Genomic DNA, 7,977 nt, shown 5'->3' with positions numbered 1-7,977 from the left:
CCAGGGGCGTAACTTTGAGTCCAAGGTATTTGCTGCCATGTGTGAACGCCTTGGGATTAAGAAGACCCGCACCACCCCACTTCACCCCCAAAGCGATGGACTGGTGGAAACGTTTAACAGGACGCTGGCCCAGCAGCTAGCCATCCTTACCTCAGAACACCAACGGGACTGGGACTACCATCTTCCCCTTATCCTCATGGCCTACAGGTCGGCAGTGCAAGACTCCACCCAATGCACGCCTGCCCTGCTCATGTTAGGGAGAGAGCTGAGAACTCCTGCAGAGTTGGCTTTTGGGAAGCCCCCGGACGCGCCAGTGGCACCACCAGGCCGGGACTACGCAAGGAAGCTGCAGGACCGGCTGGATTCTGCACATTCCTACGCCCGGGAGCAGCTGGCAAAGGCAGGCCTGTGCCAAAAGAGGAATTATGACATCACCACTAAGGGGAGGCACTTCCATGCTGGGGAGCTGGTGTGGGTCTACAGCCCAAAGAGAAAGAAGGGACGGTGTCCTAAACTGGATAGCAGCTGGGTGGGGCCCTGCAGCGTCCTGGAGCGAGTGGGGGAAGTTGTTTACAGGGTGCAGTTGCCTCCTAGAGGGAGGAAAGTGGCAGTCCCTCCCCTCCTTCCCTGAGGGACGTGTACAGAGCTCCCATGACCCTGCACAGAGGGAGCCCCGGCCGGACCTGCGTTCCCCTCCCTCGGACTTTTCACCTCAAAGCCCCGAAGCTCCGTGTACACCACAGGAGGTCAAGGAGGGAACGTAGGCTACCACCCCACCTCAGAGACAGTGTTGTTCCCTCGGGGACAAGGAACTTATTGCTGGGGGGGGCAGTGTAACGATGGTTAAATGTTATTTTACAGTGACATGTTGGTTATCTCTGCACACTGTTGTTATTTCTTTAAGATACATGTTTGGTTGTGCTGCAGGAAATAGGGAGTTAATGTGTGCAGGAAGGGGAGGGGGGTTCTGGTTGTGGTGGTTGTTGTGTGACTGTGCGGGGCCGAAGTGAAGTGTTGTACGAGGGCTCTCTCCCCAGAGTTAACGGCCCATTTGCCTGTGTTGCCGAATAAACGGACAGACTGAGATCCAACCGTCTGGTTCTTGTGAATGTTACAATATTTTTAAAAAGTGTATTCCAAGTGTTACAGAGCCTATTTGCATGGCTTTTGAAGATGAAAAAGCTTTATCCCTTTGACCTGTCAATCCATCTGGAGCGTCAGTCACACACACAGGAATAGCATCAATGTGCATGCCTCATCCAGTAAGCAAAAGATTGAGAGAGCAGAGGGGAACACATAAAGATTCCTGCTGAGCTTTTCATGGTGCAATGAGGATTAAGCTGGAGAGAAAGGAGTACCGAGGGTTGTATACTGTATGTGTGAAAAAATATGTATGTTTATACCATACACAAGGTGTATCATAATTACAATTAAACATGATAATCACAGGGGGAAAATATATTGATTATTAAGATTATACACCTGCATTAGAATACAAACTAATCCACAATTCTTTTTAGAGGTATGTGAGAAGCTCTGTCGCTTTAGCTGATTACATCAGGGGTAAAGAAGTTCCCTCAGTGTCACCTGCTGCAGCTCCAGAGTTAATTTTTTTCTGTCTGTCTAAAGGACTGCAGTATTGCTCCTCTGAAGTGTGGATGGTGTTTTGGTTCCCACCGCTTGCCTGCAGCTACTAAGTCGGCCATCTCTGAAGTGTGAAAGCCAGTCTTTAAAAGCACAGGATTGGAATTTTCTTTGGAGTTTTCCAAAGACTGCCACAGACTACAGGATTATGATAGCTAAAGGGTTGTTTTGCTACACTCTGACATAATGAAACAAGCTAAACAGCCACAGGCAAGGCACAGCACTGTGGTAAATCGAGCCAACTCCCCGCATGAAAACAGCTTGTATTTTGAGGTAACACTGCTGCAAAATCTGTTCTAAACTAGATTTTATTTGCAAAAGTACATTCTTCTGTTTAGTTTCACACCATCAGTTATAATGTACCTGTCTTATCAACACAACTCTACAGCTCTACAGCCCTATTTAAAAAAAAAACAAAAACAAAAAAACGTGTAAAGTATAATTAAGCAGAATTCAGTGACCTGGACAGAAGTCATGTAAAAGCTTGGATATAAAAGCTGAAACTGATAAATCTTTTTTTCTTTTTCTTTTTTAATATACGAATCAATTTGGCATTATCTTAGTTAGTCGGAAAACCTTTGTAATGCAACTAAATCGCATGGCAGGATGCTGTAAACGGACCAAACGTCAGAAGTCAGGAGAACAACTGAGAAAATCCATCCACAATAGAAGGTTAGTATTTAGTATTTAGTATTTATTTATTTATTGTCATTGTCAAGAACAATGAAATTGCGTTTGGGGCTTCCATACAACCCAAAAAAAAGAAGAAAATAATAAATACCCCTTAAAACCCAAGTGTACATATTTAACCCAGTGTGACTCCAATGCAATAAGACAATCCTTAGCAATAATGTTCGTAGAAATTCAGACAAAGACCTGAGAAACATGACAAAATACAACAATGCAACCCATTCAATATTATTGTACTGTGAGATATGATATCAGATATGATAGTTATCTATTTAAGAAAGGGGGGGGGGCAGGAGGGGGAAGAGAATAAAGATATGATGCACCAATGCAGACCAGTTCATTGCTATTAAGAAGTTGGATATGGTTATTGTCCGTGAGAGGGGGGCAGAGAGTTCAGGAGCCTCACAGCCTGTGGATACAGGCTGTTGGCCAGTCTGGATGTTCTGGCCTGTATAGACCTGTACCTTCTCCCTGAGGGCAGCAGATGGAAAAGGTGGCGCGCAGGGTGATGTTGGTCCCGCAGGATACTGTGCACCCTCCTCAGACAGCGAGTGGGGAAGATATTACTGATCTCTGGCAGACTTGTTCCAATAATTCTGCCAGCTTCTTTCACCACCCGCTGGAGTGCTTGCTGATCGGCCTTGGTGCAGCTGGGGAACCACACTAGAAATCCATACGTCAGAACGCTGCTGATGGCACAGTTGTAGAAGTTCAACATCAGAGATCTGGGAATGTGTGCGCTCCGCAGTCTCCTCAGGTAGTAGAGGCGCTGTTGGGCCTTCCGTACAACTGAGGTGATATGGTTGCCCCAGGACAGGTCCTCGGTCACAGTTACCCCCAAGAATTTAAAACTGCTCACCCTCTCCACCGCCTCACTGCCAATGAAGAGAGGCAGATGGTTGTTATGACCCCTCTTCCGGAAATCTACAATGATCTCCTTGGTCTTTTTGGTGTTTAAGACCAAGTTATTGTCGTGGCACCATGACTCTAGTTGTTGCACCTCTGTCCTATAGTTTGTCTCATCATTGTTGGATATGTCCGAGCACTGTAGTGTCATCTGCAAACTTAACAATGAGATTGGACGCGCAGGAGGAAATACAGTCATGGGTGAAGAGAGTGTATAGCAGAGGGCTCAGAACACACCCCTGAGGGGCACCGGTGTTGACCACAAGGGTGGAAGAGGTGTTCTTACCCACTCTGACACTCTGTCTACGGTTAGTGAGGAAGTCCACAATCCAGTTGCACAGAGAGGAGTCAAGTCCCAGTTGGTGGAGTTTGGGACGGAGTTTGTATGGCCGGATGGTATTAAAAGCCGAGCTGTAGTCTACAAAGAGGAGCCGTGCATAGGTGTTCCTGTGTTCCAAGTGCTTCAGTAATGTGTGCAGCACTGTGGCGATCGCATCCTCGGTTGACCGGTTCTCCCTGTATGCAAACTGGTGCGAGTCCAGGGATGGTGGAAAAGCAGCTCTGATGTGTTTAATGACCAGTCTCTCCAGGCATTTGGCGGGAATGGGGGTGAGTGCCACAGGTCTGAAATCGTTCAGACATGTGACATTTGACTGTTTTGGGATGGGAACGATGGTTGCTGCTTTGAAACAGGATGGTACCAGTGAACAGGACAACGAGGTGTTATATATAGAGGTGAAGACGTCCGCCAGGTCCGCAGCACAGTCTTTTAGCACCCGGCCCAGCACTCCATCCGGCCCGGCCGCCTTCCTGGTGTTAATGCTCCGGAACACACGCCTCAGCTCATGAGTGCTCAGGACCGGAGCAGGGTCGGTTGAGGGGAGAGGGGACAGGACAGGGTCGGTGTTCTCCCTGTCAAAACGGGCATAAAAGAGATTTAGATCCTCAGCCAGAGTAGAACTGTCGGCTGAGGGTGATGGTGTTCTTCTTTTGTAGTCCGTGATAGCCCTGATGCCCTCCCAGACCTGCCTTGGGTTTGTGTTGTTCTCAAACCTGGCCTCGATACGCCTCCTGTGCTGCTGCTTGGCAGTCTTGATGCCTCTTCTCAGGTTGGCCCTGGCAGCACTGTATGCCTCCTGGTCCCCGGATTTGAAAGCGTTGTTCCTTGTTCGAATAAGTTGTTGAACTCCGTGTGTCATCCAGGGTGGATTATTAGGGAACACACGGAATCGTTTCCAAGTTGTTACATTGTCCACACAGAAACAGATGTAGTCCAAGACAGTGGCGGTGTAACTGTCCAATGCGACACGATTGTCAGTGTCCTGCACCTTGAATACATCCCAGTCTGTGCAGTGGAAACAGTCCTGAAGCATCGGAATAGCGTCCTGCGGCCATGTTCTCACGGTTTTGGTTGTAATCCCAGTGCTCTTGATCTTTTGTGTGTATATTGGGTGTAGCAGAAGGGAGAGATGGTCTGACAGACCCAGGTGGGGATAAGCCTGGGCTCTGTACGCATTCGCCATGTTGGTGTACACCTGGTCCAACGTTCTATCTCCTCTGGTAGCACACTTCACATTACGGTGGAAATTGTGAAGTACAGATTTCAGGTCCGCGTGGTTAAAATCCCCAGCCGCAATAAAGACACTGTCCGGGTGTGCTACCAGGCTGTTATTGATGCTGCTGCTCAATTGTGCTAACGCTAGCTTAGCATTAGCATCTGGTGGAATGTAAACAGCGCAGATGTAAACGGCAGAAAATTCCCGAGGGAGATAGAATGGACGGCACTTTAACACCAACAGTTCTACCTCTGTACTGCACAGTTTTTCCGTTACCGTGACGTTCGTGCACCAAAGGTTGTTAATATAGATGCACAGCCCCCCGCCAGTCTTCTTACCCGAGTCCGCAGACCTGTCGGCTCGATAGGCGGTGCGGCCTGCTAGATCGATAGCCGCATCGGGAATGGCGCTGTCCAGCCAGGTTTCAGTGAAAATCATGCACGAACAGTTATTAAAAGTCCGTCGAGTGGCGATCTGCAGTCGTATTTCATTAATATACTGCAACAACATGGGAATAGATCAGCTGTGATAGAATACAGCATTAATGAATCAATGGTACGGAAGTGGAGGAAGCAAGAAGAATGAGTTGAATAAAGTTTGATTTATCTAACTGCTTTGTTTTGCTTTGTTTTGTGCCTTATAATCCCGTGCACCTTATGGTCCAAAAAATACGTATTTTAATTTTTTTATTTGGCACACTGTAGTTTATAGCTCAGTAGGTAAAGTGGTCGCCCCATGATCGGAAGGTCGGCGGTTCGAATCCACTTAACGGCTACCCTGAGGTACCCCTGAGCAAGGTACCGTCCCTACACACTGCTCCCCGGGCGCCTGCTTAGTGGGCTGCCCACTGCTTCACTGAGTGAATGGGTCAAATGCAGAGAAAAACAAGTAATTTCCCCATGGGGATCAATAAAGTATCCATTATTATTATTATTATTAATGTTGCAAAGCACCTCTGTTAGATTTTGTATTGTTGATTGTCATTTATGCTTAGAAATATTTAACCATATATGCTTAGAGGTGTATAATCAATTGTGTAGTGATAGGACTGATCTTTAGCAGGCTGTAAAGGCTTGGTGTGTATTCCACACTAGAATGCACACCCACAGTCTAGGAACATCAGAGAGGTCCTATCTTCTCTTTGTTGATATATGGTATAGCAAACACGCGTATATCTCTTTAAGTATAAGAGCCTTTTGTTTAGATAGATCTGCTAGACGCCTGGCACCAGCTTTGGGGAGTCTTCACAGGGTCACATCTTGACCTCACACAAATCACACCACACACACAGACACACACAGGCAAGGTACTCTTTGTGTGTATGTAGACGTCATATGTTAATGAACCTATGCATATTCATGTAACCTCAATAAAAGAACAGTGTTACGGGAGAACGAACTAGAGCAACTGGGGTCAAGCGAAGGAACGGCGGTTGTCCGGTTCTCTCCCGTGCACGAGAAACATGAAGAACTTTGCCTACTTGTGTCTTGCTTTGCTGTGTAATTATATTGTCTTCAACGTTCCAGCGGATAGGTTCAAGCTACAAACCTATCAACCTCTTTTTAACTTTAGTGGATACACAGCAAATTCAAAAGTGTTAAATGTTTTGGTGTTAATAGTCTTCTTGCAAAAGTAGAGTTAATTTTACTCTAAGCAGAGTCACATTCTTTTAATGTAACTCTGAGGTGTAAAATGATAGTAGTTAAAATCGAGTGTTAAAAATGAGTGTTTCTCTGTCAAATCTGGAGGTGTTACAATGGAAACATTAACTCTTGACCTCTTAACTCTGAACTCCTAGAGGGGCTATGACACCAACAGAGTAAATTCACAGACTCCGCCCCCAGCACGGCTCCAATCGAAGCTGAAGTGAAGCCGTTTCAGAACATTTTGCTCTACATATTTGAGTTGTTTGCCATGCTTGGTAAGTCATTTTTTCAAAGATTGTTTCAATTATTTCTATTAGCTTTTACTTCTGTGGCTCTTTGGAGTTGAGACAAAGCTGTGTGAAAGGCATTAGCCATGTTGCTCGCTGATAGCATAATATTCTGTTTTAGCTAGCTGAAAGGTATTGTTTGCGGGCAAATACCACAGCCTTGGGAAAAAAAGGCTTGCATGTGAATTTTCAGTCAAACTTTTGGTCAAATACTCCTAAAACAATGTTTAGAATGTGAAATGTTGGTATAATGGTGCTGCTTGAAGCCTGAAAACGATCGCCCATAAAAAAACAAAAAAACAAAAACAAGAGCAAACAGCAGTAGCTGACGTCCTGACTAGGTTCTTACGTTAGCATTTAGATCCCTCCAGAGTTTTGTGCACATGGTTTAGGTAAAAATTAAAAAGGTTGAGGTTTTACATTTAGTTCAGTATTACCTGTTGCCTGTGTCTTTGTCTTTTGGGAAAATACTTTACACAAGTAATGGCTCAAAGAGGATTCCTTTTTTTTTTTTTTTTTTTTTACTGTGCTGCAATTGTTTACTGGATTATTTGTGCCATTAATTAGTGTCAACTAATTCTTATTCGATCTCCACACAGGATATGCTTGTGAAGATGGAATATGGGGGAGAGCAGAAGTGCGTTGAAGTTCCACAAAGGGATGAATGAAGGACATGCATATTGTATTGAAGAAATAAGTGATGAGAATGCTGTTATTTGCATTTACCAGCTCACCTATGTCAGACCTTTTGATAAACAAAATTCTAATGAAAGTGAGAACATGTATACTGTTACATCTTTCAGAAAATGTTTTGAAATTGTGGTGCACAGTTCAGAATAAATGTTTTTCAAAAACCATTGCATCTTTTTAGTAAATGTTTATTTCCAAAAGAAATTTCTAGAAGTTCAGAACAGTAAAATTCCCGCTTTTTAGAATGAATTAGAAGATAACTCTTACGTAGTTAAACTAAAATACTCTTTGAGAGTTAATATATAAACTCTTTAACATTTAACACCAAGTGTTAAATTATCAACTCCAGACAGATTTGGTGTTTAACACTAAATCAGAGTTAACGTACCAACTCTCCAAAAAGAGTTAAATTAACACTCTCTGGTGTGGACCCATATAGACACTTTAATAGTGTTGAAATCAAATCCGACAGTGTTAATTTGGACATGCTGGATTTGCTGTGTATTATACATGGTTATTATGGGCAGAAATCTGTGCCATCAGAAACTGAATTTGAAT

General features: G+C 44.6%; 1 long non-coding RNA gene across 1 annotated transcript; it reads left to right on the top strand.

Annotated features, from left to right (window-relative positions):
- Positions 1-6,378: 6,378 nt before the first annotated feature.
- On the top strand, positions 6,379-7,586 carry LOC308405673. The gene is made up of 2 exons (XR_013973375.1): positions 6,379-6,717; positions 7,329-7,586. It is a non-coding gene; the product is annotated as an uncharacterized lncRNA (long non-coding RNA).
- Positions 7,587-7,977: the final 391 nt, after the last annotated feature.

This window comes from Rhamphochromis sp. 'chilingali', assembly GCF_963969265.1.
Source record: "Rhamphochromis sp. 'chilingali' genome assembly, chromosome: 11".
Lineage (NCBI taxonomy): Eukaryota > Metazoa > Chordata > Actinopteri > Cichliformes > Cichlidae > Rhamphochromis > Rhamphochromis sp. 'chilingali'.
Note: the sequence above shows the minus strand (reverse complement) of the source record. Positions and strands in the feature narration are given on the sequence as shown.